The following is a 22022-nucleotide window of genomic DNA, read 5'->3' as shown; positions in this document are numbered from 1 at the left end:
AAATAGCAGGGGAGAAGACTGGAAAGACAGATGATAGAGGACTTAACATAAAAAGAAATTAATTGGCTTTGATGTCTGATTACTTATGTGTTATTTTTGTAAGACTAGTGGTCCAACCCTACATCTGTTTTGTGTAATTTTTTCATCCATGCACTTTAAAGTGACATAAAGGGCTTCAGAAAGCATAATCTGGGAACCATGCTCATCATAATTTGCCATCTACAAAGTATCCAAAGCTGACACAGCTGAACTCATTTGAGGGTATTAAGTAGCCCCAGACTTCACTGAGAGGTGCACCACAGCTGTCACTAAGCTTTCTTGCGATTTCAGAAACTACCACTTTCTGCATGCCGTCTCCCCACTGCCCCCACCCAGTTCCCATTGCCTACTTTGCCAGACTCCACCAAACTCCTCTTCTTCCCTCAGTGACCCTTTCAAATCCATCTCTGACCCCTGAGGACACTGTTTTCCTTTCTACCCTCTCAAGCAGAGGATTTGTTTTCAATGGTACAATCTCCAGTTTCAGTGTCAGGAACCTGGGTGCAGCCTCTAGACCATCACTCTCCTTTTCTTTCTAAAATACTATAACATCCTTGAAGTTCATGCTGTCCACCCCTTTACCCTGACTTCCCTCCTCAATGAAGACTTTAGCCTCTTTCTCTGAGTCTTCCTCTCCACTTTACCCTAAGGCACTACAGGTCCTTAGTGCTGATCAAAGCAACACCCTGGCTGCAGAGTTTGTTGATGACTGCACCTTCAGTGACCGTCTTCCTCCACCTCAGCACACTTTGAGAGGCATAAGTGAAACCTTGTCATCATCAGAAACTGCACCCGCTCTGACATCCCATCCTCATCATCTCATCCTCTCATCACCTTCCAGCTCATTTACTCCAGTCCCCTCACTCAAATATTCTCCAGCCTCACCGAGATCTCTAAGCCAGTGCTATCACCACTTTCTCTATGTCTTTGAACTTCCTCCTATCTTGAGCTTCTTCTGTATCTGGCCTAGAAGCCATAGTTCTTCTTATAACAGCCTCAAAATATTACTGAGTCCATGGCGCCCCTTTTGCTTACCCTTGCCTGGCAAAGCCCCACAGATATATATACACCTGTGCCTGAGGAGACCAGTATTACTGGAGAATATGGCACAACTGGGTATATGGGCGTGATGCTAACTTCATGTCTGCCAACCTTGTTAGTATCCTCAACACTACTCAGCCATTTTACCATGCTTTGCTAGAAGCTTCTGCTGCTTTGACAAATTTCATTTCCTCTTTAGGCTTCCAATCCCTTTATTCTCAAGACAAGAAGAGAATGATGACCTCCATACTCCAGGGAGAATGACTCCCTCTTCTTTATCCCTACAGCACTTCATTCAAATGGTCAATAATATTGCCAGTCGTATATAATACAAGTGATTATGTAGTAACTATGTCAAGGCATTGTGCCATCTCTGATGAAATAGCCACTTCAAACTAAAACAGCTGAAAAAGTCTAAGTTGAAAGAAGTATACTTATTATCTTTATTTTCTTGACTTAATTAATTAAAAGCATCTTTTCATTTTTTTTTTTAAACAAAGTTCTGGTAGGGCATGTGAACAATGCTTATTGCTCATTTATAAATAAGATTTATATATACTCCTTCCTTTGGTTTTGGAATTAACAATTTCTTAGTTCCAAAGAACTGAGAAGGCACCACCTTGGAGGAGGCTCTAAATGACTCTTGTATCCTGAAAACCCATGGTAACCTCATTCCTACTCTGCTGGTTCCAATTAACCTTTCTGTAAGCTATTTATATGTGCATGCTGTAGCCTTTTAAGAGGGGCCAGACATTTTTAGCCACACTGGATCAAATAATATGGTTTAATTCATACATGATGTGGATTGGATTATACAGATGTCTTCACATCTGTATATATGCCTAAAAATCCCCAACATTACTAGGGCTTCAGCAGTATTTTAAGACCAATGGCTTCTATGGAAACACTCAGAATGTATCTGAATACAGGTCCTACGCTGTCACCAAAAGCAATTTACCATCTAATTCCAGCAAAATCCTAATAATACCACAAGACCAGGACTGTCTCTCTGGGAGACAGTTCCCAGTTCCCATCTCCTTCCTCTGTCTAGAGTGATCCATTTGCTGTTCCACCTTTGTAATTTGCATACTCCTTTCATTCGGAGTTTATCACATAAAACCTTGCTATTTTTGTATGTATTCGTGTCTTTCTCTTTAGCTGTAGCAGGAGCTTCTTAAAGGCAGAGATAATATTCTCTTTGTGTTCCTCCTACCCGCTCCCACACCTTCCACCCACCCGAACTGGAATCCTAACACCATGCTTTGCACATAGTTGAAGTTCAGGGTTCTAGAAAAGTTAATAATGGATGAATGAATCATACACATAATGTGGGTCATTTCCCCCATGCAATGCATCACCTGTCTTTGCCCACTCTGAAAGCCCTCAGCCTCTTCTCTGCCCACTCCCTCAGCTTCCCATAGTTTCTCCTCATCTGTCTGGCATTCATCTCTACCTCTAAAGTGCTTTCCAATCTGCTGAAATGCTGGTGCCTGCACCATGACTCCTCCTTTTAACTCCTTTTCAAAGCCATTCAGTAAGACTTAATTCTAAGGCTTAGCACTCTTCCATTTGAGAACTGTCCTACCACTCTGTGCTTCTTCAGCCTTGATAATACTGCCCGCTCCCCATACTCAACCTATGAAGCCTCCCTTAGCAAACAAGCTAGTTGTCTTGGAACCAAAAGAAGCTATGTGTAGTGCCCAAGTAACCCACTAAAATCCCCCTGGAAACTGAAGAGCTGAATGTGTTTCTCCCTAGGTTCTTTCCTTATGCCATCTTTTCTTGAACATTGCCAAAAAGCTGCAACTATCTCCAATTATTCTGAAGCTTAAGTGTTTGCCAGAAACTGATGCATATGTAAAGCATGCACTCTTACTATTCATGAAAAAAAAAAATTTTTTTTTTTTTTTGCTTTGGTGATTACTTAACAGATGTTCCTGGCTATAGTGACCCTAAAATCTAACTCTGCCTACCATTACTCCAGAGATGTTTTCACTAACCACTCTCTCCTCTAACGATCACATCACCCTCTCATTGGGTGGGGGGTAGGGGACGCTGCATCAATAGTCCCATTTTATAGATGCACAGTCTGGGGCTGGGAGAGCGGTTTTGTGATTTTCCTAAATTGCCATGGTTTGTAAATGGCGGTGGTGGTACTGAGACTTTCCTACTTTCTCAAGCTTTTGTCAAATTTGTCGTGAGCAGCATTTGCTGCAGCCAACTTTGGTTCCTTGGAAATGTAGTCATCCATTTAAATGCTGGCTTCTTTGTTTATTTTTTGATTTAATATCTTCTAATTGAATAAACCAGATTTACATTTTAAAGGGAAAATCACCCTTATAGTCCTCTTAGTTTTTATAAATCTTTGTAACAATTTTAACAGGTCCCTATGTTAGAATTACAAGCAGCCAAAAGATATACATGGAGCACCTCCTTGTTAGCCCTACTGCCAGGCACAGAGAGCCTGGTGCAGGGTGGGAAATGGCATGGGATAGGATGGGGAAGAAACACAGGGAGCTCGAGGGCCTGGAATGAGGTCCACGTTCCCCTGAAGGAGTACCTTTTCCAAAGTTTATCCTTCCTAAGGTGGTTTTTTCCTAAATCACAGAAATGTGCTGCATAGACTTGGTAGAAGGGGAAGGGGGGGAGACGCAGGATAGTTTACAATCTAATCTGAGAGTCAAGCCACATGCCACAAGTCACATGCACACAGAGGCCCCCAGCTGTGTTGCATTGGGATAAAAAACATGCTAGAAATGTCACCAAAAATGTACACCAAAAGCTGGCTGCAGCCATAAGCAATAAAGGAAAATAAAGGAGAGGTGACTGTAGGGTGAGAAAATCTGGAAAGCTTTGTAGAGAAGAGACAGTGATTTGGAAAGCGCACAATCCTAGCTGAAGGAGGACAATGCTGTCCCATCCCCTGGCCTACCTAGTGCTTGCTTAAGGAGACTCCAGGCCTGTGGAAGCAAGTAGGATATGAAATGCTACTGTCTGCTACAAAAGAGAGGAGAGAGAAGAAAGCAGGGGTCACAGAGTAGGGCATGCTTCTGAGCCACACTTCCTGGATCTGCATCCTGGTTTGCCACTCAGAAGCTACGTGAACTTGGGCAAGCTACTGGTAGATTCTGGACTTCAGTACTGGTAGTGCCTACCTCCTAGAGCTAGTATACAGATTAAATGAGAATATTACCCACAAAGTACACAGAACAGTGTCTGGCACACAGTAAGTGCTCAATAAGTGCTAGTTATTATTATGATCACACATGCATACATGCTGCTGCTGCTGAGTCACTTCAGTGTGATCCACAAGTAGTACTAGGATCCATAGACTGAGATTTACTCTAAAAGACACCAGGAAAGGTCAGAGAAAGAGGACTTGACCATCATGTGCTGCTGCTGTTCTTACATGAGTTAACACCTTGAGATAACAACTCAGAGGAAAGGACAGTAACGAAGATGGTGATGTTTGGGACTGATCTTATGTCCTGGGCTCAGGCACTGGAGCAGAGGGTTCAAACATTCAAGCCCTGTTTGGATTCCCCACACCACAACCTGGAGGCAAAGCTGCTATTGGCTCTGTTGCTCTGTCAGAGGCAATAGATCTGAGTTGTGCCCTCCCCAGGGGTTTTTGTGGTCCAGGCCCTGGAGGTCACGGAAACCAGCCTCATTGCTAAGGGGAATTTCCAGGGCTGCTCTCATCACTGACAGAGTCATTGCCTGCTCTGCCTTGCTCCAGACTGAAAGGGACACAGAGGCCTGCCCCAAAGTACAGGAAGTTGGGGCCATCGCCCTACCCTCTACACTTGGCGAAATCTATACTCTTGGGCAAGTTACTTAATCTCTTCAAACTACATCTCTAAAATGGACGTAATAATAAAAAATCATTACGGGACCAGTTGTGAGATATAGATACAGCACGGTAAAGTTTAGCATTCTATAAAAGGTAGCCACTATCGTTGTGAATAGCTTCTACCCCTGTTGTTTTGATGCTGCAGGTAGCACATCTGAAAGCACACCTGAAATTCATCATTATGGTGACCAGAAAATGTATTGACCAAAGAGGGGAGTTTTTGAGTAAAGGGAGTGCGATTAGTGATGGCACTGGAACAACAGGCATAAATTGGGACTGTTTTGGATAAACCAACCAGTTCACGATTTTCTACCCATTAGGAAATGTTTTCTCCTTCTTGACATTTCTGTCTTTTGAAAGGCGTTTATTTTATTGTGTATATTGCTTAGCTCTCATTGATGGGGGAATGAATATGTGCTAGCCCTTATACCCAGCACTCTAAGGAAATGAACTCTTTAACACCCTTCTGATCACTATAGGAGGTAGGTGTGACCTCTACTGCACAGCTATGGAATCTGAGGCTCAGGGAGGTTACATAACTTGCCCAACCAAGGTTACAGGTCCACTAAACGGTATCTTGGCGATTTAAGACATCGGCCAAAGCCTATGACTTCTACTGGATCAGAATGTTTAGAGGTGATTTGAGGATGATTTTTGGGGGCCTTCACTCCCACCTCTCACCTGCTGGACCTAAAGGGTGGGTTGAGGTGCATATCTTCCTCCCATGTGCTTACCAATTCCCAAATCATCAGCTCTGAATAACCATTGCCTGCAATCTGATTTTCATAGAAATGGGAGCTTCATACAGTTATTAAACCTGCTCCTGGTTTGTTTGTATATGGAATTTTGTGTAGTTTTCATAAGACCTGAAGAGTTAATAGCTAAGCTGGCAGTAGATTACATCTCTATTTTTTCTATTTTGATATTCCCTGGGTGGGGTAGGGGCTGGGCAGCAATATCCCTAGTCCTGATGCTCTTCATAGATGAGCTATACGGAAACCCTTGTTTCAGGAATGCCCACTTTGAACTCTGCCCTGGTGATACAGATGCACTGCTATTGTGGAAAACATTAACCTTTGAAAACTTAGTTCCATGGGAGCAAAGCTATGGCTCCCATAAAACTGGGGAATGATACTCAGAACTCAGCCAAACTTCAAGGACAACTTTATCATTTCTGGGGCCCTAATTTTCAGGATGATAGCTCCCATGGTGTAAGATAATGACTGCTTCCTATAGCAGCAGCATAAGTATGAAAAGTGCTCTTTGGCAAACACGTTATTCATCCATTGTCACAGAGCCTGTCATGTCCAGAGTGCTCATCCAGAAGTTATCTCTACCTACATCCTGCCATAGCAAGCGCAAGTTTTCCTCCATACCTTCTGGACCTGGTTTCTCAGGACCACTGATAAGAGCTTCCATTTAGAACTTGGCATCACTAGCAGGCAAGTCACAACTTTTGTCTCAACTAAACTTTAGCCCCAGGGACAGCCTTCATCCAGGGGGTTAAGGGCTTCCAAACTTTCAACAGTGGCATTGATGCCAGTCCTGAGGAGTGGGAAGATCAAAATTCCTCCCTCCCTACCCACTTGGAAGCATGCAAACTGAAAAATCTATTCTCAAATATTCTGTTGAGTAAAGATTCCTTTGTGTTATTTTAACTGGGTTTTTATGGAGACAGAGATTCATTTTTGTGTCCCATGTCATGAGTGACTTTAATGAGAAATGGCAGAAGTCAATTCAGGGGAGCCCACATGCACCTGGGTCTAGGCCCCCACTTCACTCCCCTGACAGGTCAAGAAACCATGCAAGAAATTACAGCCTTACTCTTCCAGAGACCTTCAGCACAAATAATGCCTGCTCCTGATTACCAGAATAATGCCTGCATAATTTGGAAAGAGGGAGATTCCCTGCTTTTGGTATAAGCACTGTCTTCTTAACCATCAGGGGTGTCTGTACACACTGTTCTATCTCCCTGAAATAGGTCACCACTTGGTGGTTTTTTCTTTCGGTAAACACCTGCTATCTTTAAGACTCAGCTTAAGGGGGGCACCTGACTTCACATGGAGGACTTGGAAGATCTGGAAGTTACATAGGGCCCAACATGCTCCCTTTGACAAACCTCATCTCATTTTTATACTTACTAGTTGAAGGCTGCCTTCATTCTTGGGTCACGAGCTCTAGCTCAACCTGGACCTGTCAGCCATGTTCCTCACATGGCCATCACCTGGCAGAAGCAGAGAAGGCTCTCAGTGAAGGAGTGGAATATTTGGGAGAATGTGTCTGGTGCAGTGGTGGTAGCATATCAGAACCTTGTAGGGACCCGTGGAACGCTTACGTGAAGCTGGAGATGCTTTCTGTCTCCTTTTCAGGGATCACTAGATGGTTAGTTTCTGCTTTGCTCCTGAAGTCCTAGAGAGTTAGAAGGAGGTTCCAGAAAATCATGTCTTCCATTTGATTATATCACTTTATGGTTTATATAGATATTTCACGTATGCTATCTCAAGGCAAGGAAGGTTCTCTTATTTCCATCTTACTGGCAAGGACACGGAAGTCTCAGAGTGGTATAGGAACTTGTCCCCAGTCACACACAGTATGGGGTGGAACTGGAAAGTGAATTATCTCCTGCTGTGACACAACTACATTAACAATACAGCATCATTAAAAACTATAACAATGCTGATTGTGTCTTACTTCCAAGTTCCAGCTGGTCACAGATCATTTGGAGCCTTTTTCAAACTGTCTCTACCACTTATCAAGGATTCAATCATTGCCTTTTTGCAAGTTTACCCTGCCTTGAGGAAATTTTTATTATTGGAATTCTTATGCCTTACGAAAATCGCCCATGTTCTGCACTTCACCCATTCTTTGATAAGCCATTTTTACGTGTTTGCATTTCTGCTTGCTGCTCTTTCCTTCAGCCAGAACACTAACCTCCATGTCTAGCCTATGTTTATTCTTCTGGGTCTCCAGGTGTATGTTTTTTCGCTATTCATCCCTTGATACTTCTATGTTACCCTGTCTAATGAGGTCTAGAGTACCTACGACATCAACGATGCTGCTTCAGTGTCACAGGGTCTGGCCTCAGAGCCACATGACTGCTAAGTTAACTACTACGTCAGTCAATTCATGCCCAAACAGGTGATTCTCCTGTAAGCCTAATAACTACTCAGTCTAATATCACCAAAACATCACTGGAGCACCTTTGTTGGAACTGCTTTCAGAGATCAGTGACACCTTATTTTTAATATCCTCAGCAAACTTCTGGTTCAAGATGATGGATGAAGCACATGCTACAGCCTTTCCTTGTCACCCCCAGTCTCTGAAAGTGATAGAAAAGATAGTTTTTACCTTCATAAGTGAATTATAAGAAAAGAAGTGTAGCCCTCCTTGGGCCAGAAATTCTGGTAGTGTAAAAAATGTTGGGATCAACCTAATGAAGGAAACAAATCAAAATACATATGGGAGAGAAGAGTATCCCTCCATAAGCAGGACAAAACCCAGTAGGGCTCCACACTGAAGGCCATGGATAAAGGAAGCTGGAGAGAAAGTAGGGACAACCAGCAGATTGAAGAGCTGGCCCCAGGAGCTCTTATGTATCTTCTCTCCTCCTACCAAGTGGCAGCTGAAGTGGGGCTCTGCCCAAAGAAGCTATGGATAGGGAGCAGTGGCGCTGGAGACACAGAATATACCCAAGCCCTGCAGCCTCGGTACTAAGGTATTCTGACTAGAAGCAAGCCTTCCTCTTCTTGAAAAGAGAGTACAATCTGCAGCAGAATATCTGGCTTCTTCCAGTCCTTCCCCAAAAGGTGGGGAACAGAAGCAGCCCAGCTGACAAAGAAATTCAGCCACAAAGATGAGCATATAATTAAGACTCACCAAATATTTGGTGACTGCCAATGCCATGGGAGAAGGCAATGGCACCCCACTCCAGTACTCTTGCCTAGAAAATCCCATGGACGGAGGAGCCTGGTAGGCTGCAGTCCATGGGGTCACTGAGAGTTGGACACAACTCAGTGACTTCACTTTCACTTTTCACTTGCATGCACTGGAGAAGGAAATGGCAACCCACTCCAGTGTTCTTGCCTGGAGAATCCCAGGGAGGGCGGAGCCTGAGGGGCTGCCGTCTATGGGGTCGCACACAGTCGCACATGACTAAAGCGACTTAGCAGCAGCAGCAGCAGCCAATGCCGTTGGAAGGGAGTTTATTTCACGAGCTGTAAACAGAAGAGTTTATAATCGTTGAAATAGGGCTCTAGAATATGTTGCATCAACAGCCTCAAAGACACCAGCAGACATTGCATCCATAAAAGCATGAACAGACAATGGACATTAATACTTTGGCTTTTGAGATACAAACCTGAATGAATGGACTGAAAAGCCAAATACATAACAGTAGAAGTGATGGCTGGGAAATTCAGTCAAGGAAGTACCTTAGAATGTGGCACAAAGAGATAAAAGAGATGAGAAATATAAAAGAGCAGGTAAGAAATGTGAAGGATGAATCTGTCAGATCCAGTGTTTGTCTAACTGGCGATCTAGGAAATATGCAAAGAAATATTTGCTAAAAATATCCCAGGATTGAAGAGGACCTCCTAAATACTCAGCACTATAAATAAGTCACAGATATCTCAGTGGGGCCAGTTTTTCATCCACTGTAGACAGCCTTGATTTGGGAAGCAGTAGAAAGCCCTTTTAAGCCCAATGTAGTGGAAGAGATCATCAAACTCCATTCTTGCTGACAATGAGATATAAGCTAAATTAGATGGAAATTTAAGACCTTTTTGCAAGACTCATAAATTAGTTCCGAAGAGGCCTGCTGCCTTAGCACCCACACATACAGTTTAGCTAGTAGGATTTCCTGTTCTCTTAAAACTTCCTCTAGTTTCCTTGTATAGGAGTATACATATGCTAGCTTCCTAGCATAAGAGTATGTACACAAATTAGAAGCCAAGGAGTCAAGAGAGCAATGCCTCTCCTGCATCCTCCCTCAGCATCCTCACCCCTACTTCTGGTTCCACCAGTGGAAATTATTAATGCTTCCCAATGTGACTCTAGCTCCTTTGGTCTTATTATCCCAACCACACTGCTCGGTCCTACCTCCAAGCATTGCCAAAGCCCTCTTTTCTACTCACCATCAAAATCCTAGCCACATTCCAAGGCTCGGCACAAGTCCCACCTTTCACATAAAGGTTTCTTGGGCCCCCCTCTGTGCTAGTATCTCTTCATGCTTGTGACAGCATCACGCTTATTAGTATTTCCTCCTCCTAGCCTGCAGGCTCCCACAGAGTGGAAAGAGTGCCACACATGAACAATTCCACCGAACTGCTTCAGGTGCCTGTTAAAATGAGAATACCCTCAGGAGAGACAAAAAGCTGAAGGATTAGCCCCTGGAAACTAATTGTTTTGGTGAGATGATTTCCTCCGACTGGTCAAGGAGAAGGAAGCGGGTGGATAGGAAATGAAGAGAGATAGCACAGCCAAGGAAATGTGGTGGAGAGTGGCTCTAGAGTTGCATTCATGCCACATCAGTGTCCCACGACCACCAATTACTCCATGGCACCAGGGTCACAACTGCTGACACATGGACCACCAAGGGAGCTTAGAGATCATCTCATTCCCAGGCCTCTCAGAGTATCCAAGAAGGTGTGGTTATCTGCCCGCCAGGACACATTTCTTCAGTGATCACCCCCAAGGACACAACTCCAGTCTAGAGACTCCACTCTTACCAACTATTCCCATACTATCCCTTGTTATCCACAATCTTGTGGGAGACTGAGGACCAGCAGCAGCAGCAGCGTTTACTGAACTCTATGTGTTTCATCCAGATACTCTGGTAAAGCTTCAACATGCTTTATCTCTTTTCCTCCTCACAGTTACCATCTCAAGTTCAGTTCAGTTCAGTTCAGTTCAGCCGCTCAGTTGTGTCCGACTCTTTGCGACCCCATATCAAGAAACACTGTTATTTTCCCAATTTTTCTGATAAGGAAACTGAGGCAGAGCTGTAGCAGTAAGTATACTCACACAGTGATAGGGAGTCCATCTGAACCCTGGAAATCAAGTGGCGCTGGCAGGGGTGCAGGAGGAACTTTGAATTCCCCCTGTCAGTTGTTTTCTCATTCTCTGAACCTGCAATGCCTTTCCCTCAACTTGATGTCTTGAAAACAATACTCCTCCTTCAGGTCCTGCTCATTAGGCTATACCCAGACTTCCCAGGATAATCTCTTTCTCCTCTACCCTATTGCTGATCATGCTTCTGGTTGAACAATTGTAATCTGAGCTTATATTAACAGTAATAGGGCTTCCCTTGTAGCTCAGTCAGCAAAGAATCTGCCTGCAGTGCAGGAGAGCCAGGTTCGATCCCAGGGGTTGGGAAGATCCCCTAGAGAAGGAAATGGCAACCCACTCCAGTATCCTTGCCTGGAAAATCTCATGGGCAGAGGAGCCTGGTGGGCTGCAGTCCATGGGGTCGCAAAAAGTCGGGCACGACTGAGCGACTAACACTAACACTTAACGGTAATATGGGTGACTCTGTCTTGTCCAAATTAACTTCTTGAGAGCAAGGGCCTCATTTGGTTCACTGCTATATTCCCAGGGACTAGAACACTGGCTGGGTCATTGTAGATATTAAACTTTTGGAGTGAATACAGTGGTCTGCATTTGCACTTGCCCTCCATGAGACAGGCTCCCCCATCCCCCATGGCAGAAACCCAGAGATCCCATCAGCCTGGATGCCCACTGAGGCTTAGGGCAGCTGTGGACAGTGTCAGTATGAAGCGGGTCCCAGACATGTCCCTCATTCTCCCTGTAAATATTTCTCACTGGTTCCGCTGGCTGCATAATTTACCACTGTATCAAGCCTTCCTCATCTGAAAGATGTTGGGGCCCAGGTGAAAAGTTAAATGACATCAAAGTTAAAGGAGAATTCACTCACTTAACAACCTGGAAATCACACTCCACTGGTCAACACAGGTGGTTTTGATCCGGAAAGAGCCTCTGGGACACTGGAAACCTGAAGTAGTAGGTGGATAAAGGATCTTAGGAGTTGTAAATCCTGCAGGGAGTCCAAAACCCAGCACTGTATTCAAAGTATATTGATTACTGTGTGTTTCTCCACAGCTTTCCTTAGATTCTGAGAATGTGTCTGGGGCTTTAAAGAATGAGCAGAGCCAGAGGAGATGGCCAAACCTGGCCACTTGCAACTCACATTCCCTGACATCCCAGGTCAGTGCCAAGTGCCTGAGCCTATAGGTGGCACTGGCTGGCCTGAGGGTAATCGTGCAAAAGAGCCGAGAGAGGTGAAGAGAGAGAACGCTGGGGAAAGCTGTGAAGGGAAGCTGAGAGAAAGGGTAAGAACCCTGGGTATCAGATCCACAGCTCAAAGAGGTCATGTGGCCCAATCCCCTTGTTTTAATAGATAAGGAAAGGAGGTCCAGAGAGGTTAGGTAACCCTACTGTTTGAGGTCAGTCAGTGGCTCCCTCACCAGAGATTGGCCCTGCTCTAGGCCATTTCTGTGGCCTCACAGTTTGTTCATTAAACAACAGATAAGCTCACAAGTAAAGGCCGGTATTGCTGCATTTATCTGACTATTTGGGTGGTGGCTTCGGGCCAACTCATTGCTGGAATTTGGCATTTGGAATCAGAGATAGGATAAGGAAAATATCCCTCTGGGTACATGTGAATGCATCATGACCCCAGGCCTAAGAAGCTTAGCTCGTCAACTGTTCATTCATTCCCTTCACCAACATTTACTGAGCACGTACTAGGTACAGGCACCCACGGTGTCCCCCTCGGAGGCCCCAGAGAGGAGTGAATAGTGAGGATTTGCCTTGGAGGAACTTGCGCTGTGGTGATGATGAAGGACATCCCACTGCAGAGGCAGCTTTGTTGCTGCCCTTCAAAGGACTTATCACAACCAGGTAGGTGAGCCAACGCAAGGCCTCTGGGGACCTCGGTGTGGTAAATCTTGGACACGAAGGCTCAGACGTGGCTATGAATCTTGCCACGAGAAATAGGTTCAGTGGCCTCTGGCTGGTGGCCCCAGGGCTGCCCCCCCCTGTTTAGGAACCTTTCAGGTTGCTTTTGAGTCATGGAGTCACACAGCTGTGTGTGCCAGGGAGACTCTGAAGCTTGAGGAGCAACAGCCGAAACTGCTGGTGCCCGGTCCCAGAGGTTTCACTTTGACCGTGGGCTCAGTGTATCCTGAGGCAGAGAGGATCCACATCCTTGACCGGGTCCCCAGGGAGCCTTGGGGAGTGAACAAGGTCACAGGGCTAGTTAACCACAGAGCCTAGACTGGAACTTGGGCCCATGACCCCAAATCCCTCTAGTGTGATACTGTCACTTCTGCATTGCCTCACCTCAGGTAAAAAGTCAAAATTGGGCTGAAAAAAATCCCACTACCAATAATCCTTTGAGGCCAGATAACATGTTGTGAAGCCGTTCAGTCACGTCTGACTCTTTGGGACGCTATGGACTGTAGCCTACAAGGTTCCTCCGTCCGTGGGATTCTCCAGGCAAGAATCCCAGAGTGGGTTGCCATTTCCTTCTCAAGATAACATGTTAGATTCTTTTAAAATTGAGTTGAAAAGTGAAGTGGTGGGAAACCTCTTGAAGTGCTGCTATGGGAATGATGCCCAGCCTGGCCTGTTCTGCCTCTCCATGAGACAGACTCAGCCTGCTGGTGAGAAAAAAGTATGGTTTGGATGTCAAGTGACTCCTTACAAAAGGCTCTGAGGACGCCATGGGTCTCCAGTCTCTCGACATCAAACCCCACCCCACCCCCAACCCAACTTGTCTCATGGCCTGAAAAGGCCATCATCTAGAAGGCTCTTCAGGTGGTCAATGCTGATACTTTAAAACAAACTCACCTGGGGCAGGATATCAGATGCAGCCTACTGGGAAGACAATGGATTGGGTATCTGAAGGACAAGGGGGCAGCCTCGGACAGGTGAAGGTGAAAGCTGAGGTAAAGGGGCAGTCAGTAAGCAGCTGTGGAGAAAGGAGCAGTTTCACAAGCATGCATTGGCGTCATGGGACCTCAAAGATGAGTAGGAAAGCCCCAGGCCTGCCTGACACTCAAGAGCTTTGGATCTGTGTGCTCATGTGAAATGTAGATTTTGATATTTACTAGAGAAACTTGCCTTTCAGGCACCATCAACTGTCTTTCCTATGTGTAAGGAAAGCTTGTGGCTGAGGTCTCCCTATGGTGCCCTAAAGGGGAGTCCAAGCCAACTGCACAATCTTTATCCCACCAGATCTCCCTTGTTGGTTTCTATTATCTCTCCTCCAGAAAAAGAAATTCCCAGGGACTCACTTGGATGCCTGCTAGGAAAAATGACATACTCACCAGTGTCATGACCCCAATGCCAGGACATGGAAATCAGATCACAGAATGTGCACATGGAAAACTTTTCCCATTTTTAAGTGACCATTGACAAGTGACCTTGCTCCTCTGGATCTCATGTGGTTGGTTCAGTTTTCAAAGGAGAGAACTGTGCTATTGTAAGATCTCGGAGCTTTGCTCCCCCTACCACAACCCCGCCTGCCATCCCAGATCTGATACTCTGTGTTTCCTCGATGTAGAAGTTCATGGGCAGTTTTGCCTCCCATCTTAGACTTGTGGTCCTCACATGATGTCCTGGTGTACAGCACCTTCCTCAGAAAACTTTCCACATACCTCCTGTGTCTGAATGTAGCGCCTTGTTCAGACAGGGCCCTTAATGTTTAACGAAAGCCTCCACAACTCTAATGACTTGGCAGTCAAAAGCAAGAGTCTCTCAGGACCCACATCAAAGAGAAAGGAGGAGGGATGTTTCTACCAGGTGAGAAAAGGCTCAAGGAAGGAGAGGAAGACACAGACCGCTCCTGGGAGGCTCGCAGGGCAGAACCAGTTGAACTCGGGTGACATGGGGGAGACATGAGGTAGGTTATCTGTGGTTCAGTGAGGCGTCAAGAGTGTGGGTAGAGAGAGCCAAGAAATAAGGCTGACTAAAGATAATTCTGGAAGCCTTGTAGTTATCGGGAAGCAAAAAAAGTTTTTAAAGGGATTGATGTAATGAAAACTGAGTTGGAAAACAATCTGGCAGCAGCGTGCAGGATGAACTGAAGGGATGGTCTGAAGAGCAGGACGTCAGGTGACAATGGAGGAGAAAAATCTGCATAGAGGTGGAAATGCTTCAAACACAGGGGACAGATTTGTAGTGAGCATATGCATAGCCCTGGACACTGTCCTCCCATGGGACATAGTTGTAAAGGATGTAGATCCAGACCCCCAGCCTTGGGGGACCTCATCTTCCAGGAGCGAAACAGGAGGGAGACAACCCTTAAGAATGAAGACCTCATTTTATTCAGCAAAGGATTTGAGGAAACATACACATCCAATTCAGAAGGATAAATATAAATGATTTTAACTATTGTCCTTAATATCCCTTTAGATGAAACAATGATTTGTGTGTGACTGACCTTATAAAGTTACTCGTAGTTGAAGGCCTGGCACCAGAGCATGACTAGGCAAAGGCAGCTGCAGAAGGGATTTGCACACCAGGTCCAAGTGTGCAACGCCTCAAAGGCTGTGGGGCTTGACACTCAGCAAAGGCTGCCGATGGGCTGGAGTATGGATTGGCCCCATGGGGAGATGTTCTGTTTGGCATCACATCTGAAAGTCTGAGAGGAGTCCTGGGCTCTATAACAGCTACCCATCTCCACAACTGTGTCATCCGTGTAGCCCTTAAAGCCATCAGATCTTGGGAATGCCAAGAGTGGAATGAAGGGTCCACCAGAAAACTTCAATTTGGGGAGATTTTTCCCAACAGAGGCCTTTGAAAACCACTGGACATTAGATTTTAAGGTAATTTTTTGCAAAAGTCTATAAGGAAGACATTAATTTGCATTCAACTGACCACTGAGAATACATTTTGATCATTAATGGAGCAGAGGGTAGGGTTAAGGTCCATTTCAAAAATTAAGATATGGGTCCAGAGGTAAAGGGAAATCTTGTGTTAGAGACAAGACATTTTTAGGGAATATCTTTAGAACCTTGTGATAATGTGTTTAGACTGGGATACAGAGCAAATAGTCCTAGGGGGTAGGAAAATAAGGGTAAGGGGTAAGTAAAGATTTTGAGAATGACTGGGGAAATGATATATGAGAAAGCTGGGGTGGGAGGAGAAGTTTAGGAGGAAGTTAGTGGATTTGGTTTTAGCCGTTAAGTGTGGAGTGATGGTGAGACATCTAAGTGCTGATGTTCACTAGGCACTTGATGCTTCAGATATGGGGGTAAAGAAAGAGGACAGGGCCAAGAAGGGAACTGAGGGTGGGTACCCACACAGCAGCAAGAGCTAAAGTCAGGAAAAGAAATGAGTTCTCAAAAGGAGTATGAAGCCAAGAGCTAAGCTCTTAGGCTGGGAAATGCTCAGGGAGCTAGGAGCAGGTACAGAGGAATTTCTTATTACAGAGGAGCAGTGGGAGAAAGTGAAAGTGAAGTTGCTCAGTCATGTCTGACTCTTTGTGACCCCATGGACTGTAGTCTACCAGGCTCCTCAGTCCATGGAATTTTCCAGGCAAGAGTACTGGTGTGGGTTGACATTTCCTTCTCCAGGGGATCTTCCCAACCCAGGGATTGAACCCGGGTCTCTCACATTGCAGGCAGATGCTTTACCATCTGATCCACCAGGGAAGCCCAAGGAAAAGCCTATCAAAACAGCCATTGGCAAACAGATACAAGGAGAAGAGATAGCCAAATGGGTCCAAAGCCATTGGAGTGAAATCAAATGAACAAAGATGGAAGGGGAAAAGGTACAGTCTAGGAGGTAGGAAGGGCATTAACATCTCTGAGGGACAGATGGGAGTATAGGTAAAGCAGAAGCCAGAGGTTATGAGGAAATGGGTTGAAGGGAAATGGTAACATGGGTTATTTGGAAGAAAAAGAAGTTAACCTGCAAAGAAGATAGGAGGCCAGAGATGTAAAAGGAAAACAAGGAGAGGCAGCCAGGGAAGAACCAGGCATGTAGTGAGAGGACACGGAAAGCACGTTTGGGTTAAGAGGATGGGCTTTCAGCTAGCACAGATTGCTGCTCACCTCCCACTCTACCTACCATTTGCTTTGACATGCTGAGGCTCAGTTTTTCATCTGTCAAATGGAGGCATAATGAACTCATTCTAGAAAGTTGTTGTGGTGCCTGAGCCCTAGTGCATGTAGAGCACTTGGTGAAACATTCCAGGTGAGAGTGAAACTGATGCTACAGGTATCTGGTCTTGTCCACACTCTTCAAGGGACTCTTGACACCCACATCCAGGCTGTTTGTTTCTCTTGTAAAACAGCAATAGCAGCTGTTACAACTTTTCTAAAAATAAAAAAAAAATTATTTTTTTGGAAATTCATGCCTTTTGAACATTCTCCAGCTTCCATCTTCCTCTTTCTCAATTACCATAGCATCCTAGCCACACCTCCTTGCTCATAAAATGCTGGCACTTAGCCATGAGCAGCCTCTCCTGGTTTCTTGTTAGCTTTGGGCCAGTCCTCCTCCCCCACCTTCTTTTTATAAGCTTTATCTTCTATATTCTGTCATCAAGTTTTGGTGTCCCTTAAGATACCCTTCTCAGTCTATACAGTTTCCATAGCCCATAAGTCAGCTTAGACCTCTTTCCTGAATTATAGATTGTATATTACCTCTTGGATATTCCAAACCTCAAAACTGGTCCAGGCTCAGAAAATGGCACACCACCCCTCTAGATACAAAGTGTGGGGACTTAGAAGGCATACTTAACATTTTCCTTTTTCCTCAAATCATTGTATTTATATCATGACTACCATGCCAACTTAACCACCAAATATCTCACAAACCTGTCCACTTGTCTCTGTTTCCCAAGACCACAATACCGCCTTCTATTGCCTGAAAAACTATGGAAGTCTCCCCCACCCTCTCCAGCACCCCTCCCCACACTGTATTCGTCCCACTCAAGTCAGAGATTTATATTTTTAGAATGCAGGTATGACTTTGTTGATTCCTTGCTTAAAGCCCTTCGGTGGCTCCTCATTTCTCTTAAGACAAATTCTAACCTTTTTAATATTCCTACAAAACTTTGCACAGGTGTATGTTATCACTTCAGCTCAACCCCAGTGCACCCCACACTCCTCCTGCTCTCTGGGTCCCAGGTCCCCAGCCTTCTTCCTGTTCTTTGCTGATCCTTCTTTCTGCTTTACATCATGCTCACCCTTGCTCTGTTCCCATTGGTCCCAGGCCACCAGTCTCATTCCAGAGCCCCTCCTTGAGATAGGACCCTCTCCAGCCATAGGTCTTCCTGTCCCCAACTGGATGTTCTCACTCACTTGGGGGAACCATCCAATAAACATCTGTAACTTCTCAGTCCCTGGGGGCTGAGGTCACATCTGTCTTGCTCCGTGCAAGAGCCCCAGTAGTCAGCCTTCTATCTGTGGGGACCGAGATCAGAAGGTATAGCAGGGAGAACCAAGGTGACTGGGTTGTAGGGGCATGAAAGAGAGATGGGCCAGGTATACTAGAGAGAATGAGGAGGGCAGGCTTGGCACCCAGAGCTCAGACCTAGGTGGCTGTGTCTTCTCCCTGCTGGACAGGTCACTGCCATGCTGCAAGGTAGGATTTGATAGGGTCTGGCCAAGTTGGACAGCACTTTTGCAAGGTAAGAGCCTGCCTTCCCACCTTGCAGAGGGTCAGGGCTGCATCAGGGGATCTGGGAGGCCCTTCCAGCACTGTGGGGCCCAGAGTACATCCTGACGCCAAGACACTGGTACACCCAGCCTCTGCTGTGCCCCCTGCCGACTTTGCCCTTGCTCACACTGGGGACTCCATACTGGTATTTATCTCGAGGTTGTAGGGCATTAAGGTGGCAGGATACCTGTGGTCCACGCAGCATGGGAGCACAGGCCTAGTTCAACAGGAGGCCAAAGTCTCTGCTTGGTACAATGTGGGATGCTTCAATGAAGGAGACCACTCTGCAAACAAATGCCTGGAGAGCCAGGTATGTGAGATGGCTTTTGAAGGTACGTGGCCACATGTGTGTATATGCATGTTTGTGGGTGAGGGGAAACTATTCCTGGCACAGGGACATACAAGTAATCTCTCTGAAGTTCTAGGACCTTACTCAATTCCTGTACCATAACTCAAAGGCCTATGTTCAACCTGTGTGGGCCATTGGAATATTCTACTGGACAGGAAAACCAATATGCAAGGCAGGGAGAATCTTTAAGGACCTTTCCATTCAGAGGTCAGAAAAGCTAACTTTTAAAAAGAGAGTCGTTCTGAATAGCCTGGGAATGAATATGCATAACTGAAAGGTCCTTGAATGTAGAGACCAAATGAATCCCATAACAGGCAGCTAATGGCATGGTTCAGAGCACGGGCTCTGGAAACAGACTCCACAGGCTCCAGTCCCACCTCTACAATAACTGGCTGGGTGCCCAAGGGCAAAATATTTACCCACACTTTGGTTTTCTCATTTATAAAATGGGTACCATCATACTTAGCCTACTTATCGTGAGGATGAATGACTTAATATTTGTAAAGTGCTGGGAAAGTTGTGTTAACACACAGCAAATGCTTTGTAAGCGTTAAAAAAATTCTCAGCCTTTGGGTCTTTGGTGCTCTTTGAGGCATCTTTATGACATATTTTTGAGGAAGATGAGGAATCAGGCTTCTTTGCCCCTGCAAACATTTAGACATATAGGCAGTGCTAACATTGTGCCGTAGTGCAGGACAGTAAAATGACCGTGCAAGCTGAAACTATGCAAGATAATCCTAAAAACTGTACTGTAACCTATAAAAATTTTGTTGAAACATGAAATACTCTCTTACTATAGTTTTTAAGTGTATATGGAAGTGTAAAAAAATAAAACCAATATTTTAATACATTATAATTTAAACATTTGAAACATTGCAATTCTTAAAGTGTTTTTTCCTTTGTAAAAAATAAGAGTATTTCAGCAGTCCCTGCTGTCTTCTTTTGGTAGAACTGGAACATTTTTTTCTATGCCTTGCTGAACTGTCATACTCCTTTATAAATTTGCATCAGCTTCCAATATCTTATACTTTGTGCTCCCAATATTGTAATATCTCTCTGAGAGTTTCTTAAATGAGAAATTTTTGCTCTCAGCACTTCCTCTGGGACATCATTCCCCTTCACTCTCTTCACTTATGCTTTTAACACTGGTTTCAGGTTTCATCAATGTAGACAGAAACGCTGAGGGTCTTGACTGTCAGAAAGTCACAAGGAGCTTACTCAGAATGAGCTTTACTTAGTAAAATTTCAGTCTGGAAACTGAATACCTAAAAACTCAATCTGTTCAAAGGAACTGCTCACTAACAAAGGCACCAAATGATAATAGACACAAGGCTAACTTTTCAGTCTCAATTTACATATATATATTTAAAAGGAAAAAAAACTGCCCAACATATGTGCAAGAAGTTTTAGTGCCTTGCACTTAGCAGTTAATGATTACTTAAATGGTAGACTAATAGGATGAATCAATAGAGTGAATCAGGCAACTGAATGAATTCAACTATGTCATGAAATTTCTGTTCTTGCCAGAAATGTGTCCTTGATTGCATATCTAAGATTTCATACAGATAAGGGGAGAAAAGTAATTATATATACTTCAGGAATCTGATGAAAATTATGGCTTCTTTCCCCCATAAAAGAGCAGATATAACATTTTATTCAGTATTTCAAGGAGTGTGCATAACCCCTGATATCCACTAATAAGACTTCATTAAGAATCTAGAACTTTATTGCTAGGTAAAACCCACCCAGTTGGACCATAAAGAAGGCTGAGTGCCAAAGAACAGATGTTTTGAACTGTGGTGCTGGAGAAGACTCTTCCGAGTCTCTTGGACAGCAAGAAGATCAAACCAATCAATCCTAAAGGAAATCAATCCTGAATATTCATTAGAAGGACTGATGCTGAAGCTGAAGCTCCAAAATTTTGGCCACCTGTTGTGAAGCGCTGACTCATTGGAAAAGACCCTGATGTAGAAAAGATTGAAGGCAGGAGGAGCAGGGGACAACAGAGGATGAGATGGTTGGATGGCATCACTGACTCAATGGACATGAGTCTGAGCAAACTCTGGGAGATAGTGAAGAACAGGGAAGTGGCATGCTGCAGTTCATGAGGTCATAGAGTTAGACATGACTTAACAACTGAACAACAACAAAAACCCAGCCAAAGTCTGTTTCAAGAACACTGCAAGTCTTGGAAACTTAGAACACTTTCCAAGGGATGATAATCCTTGGAGTAGTCAGCTGGCACTAGGAACTGAATGGAATGGTTGCTCGTTCTTCATTACATAAGATTATTCAATATAAGTCTCTTCAACAAACTACAATCCCTGATACTCTCTTCTGAGATTATAGGTATTAGAAATCCTTATTGAAAAGAAAGAGTCAACACTACGTTGTTGAAAAACACTGCAGAGCGGAGTGGCCAAGATGGCAGAGTAGGAAGACCTTGTGCTCACCTCCTTCCGTGGGCACTCCCAAATTTACAGAGCAACTATCCATGAAAGTGATTTGAAGTCTAGTAGAAAAGATCTATAGCTCAAGATTTAAAGGAGGAACTATAATATGGGTAGGAGGAGCATATATATAGTACAGTCAAGACCCATACCACCAGGCAGGTGAATCCACCAACAGGAGATAATTAAAATTGCAGAGATGGCCTCCAATAAATGAGGGGTCCAGGCCTCACATAGCACTTCCCAGTCTGGGAGTTCTACTCTGGGAAGATGAGCTTCCAGAACATTTGGCTCTGAAGGCTAGTAGGGCTTGCTTTTGGGTTTCCCAGGTGATACTAGTAGTAAAGAACCTGCCTGACAATGCAGGAAGCTTAAGAGATGTGGGTTTGATCCCTGGGTTAGGAAGATCCCTTGGAGGAGGGAATGGCAACCCACTCCAGTATTCTTGTCTGGAGAATCCCATGGACTGAGGAGCCTGGTGGGCTACAGTCCATAGGGTCACAAAGAGTTGGAAATGACTGAAGCAGCAGCAGAAGCAGGGCTTGCTTTCAGGAGCCCCAGAGGGATGTGGGAAATAGAGACTCCACTCTTAAAAAAGTGTACA

At 44.7% G+C, this 22022-nt stretch overlaps 1 protein-coding gene across 1 annotated transcript in view; it reads left to right on the top strand.

The window, feature by feature from the left end:
* CYP19A1 (cytochrome P450, family 19, subfamily A, polypeptide 1) overlaps window positions 12664-22022 on the top strand; it is a 50608-nt gene continuing 41249 nt past the window's right edge. Inside the window, exon 1 of the mRNA XM_013967046.2 lies at window positions 12664-12850. The gene's annotated coding sequence lies outside the window, so the exon portion shown is untranslated. The remainder of the gene's footprint in view (window positions 12851-22022) is intronic.

Source organism: Capra hircus, chromosome 10 (assembly GCF_001704415.2).
Source record: "Capra hircus breed San Clemente chromosome 10, ASM170441v1, whole genome shotgun sequence".
Taxonomy (NCBI): Eukaryota; Metazoa; Chordata; class Mammalia; order Artiodactyla; family Bovidae; genus Capra; species Capra hircus.
Note: the sequence above shows the minus strand (reverse complement) of the source record. Positions and strands in the feature narration are given on the sequence as shown.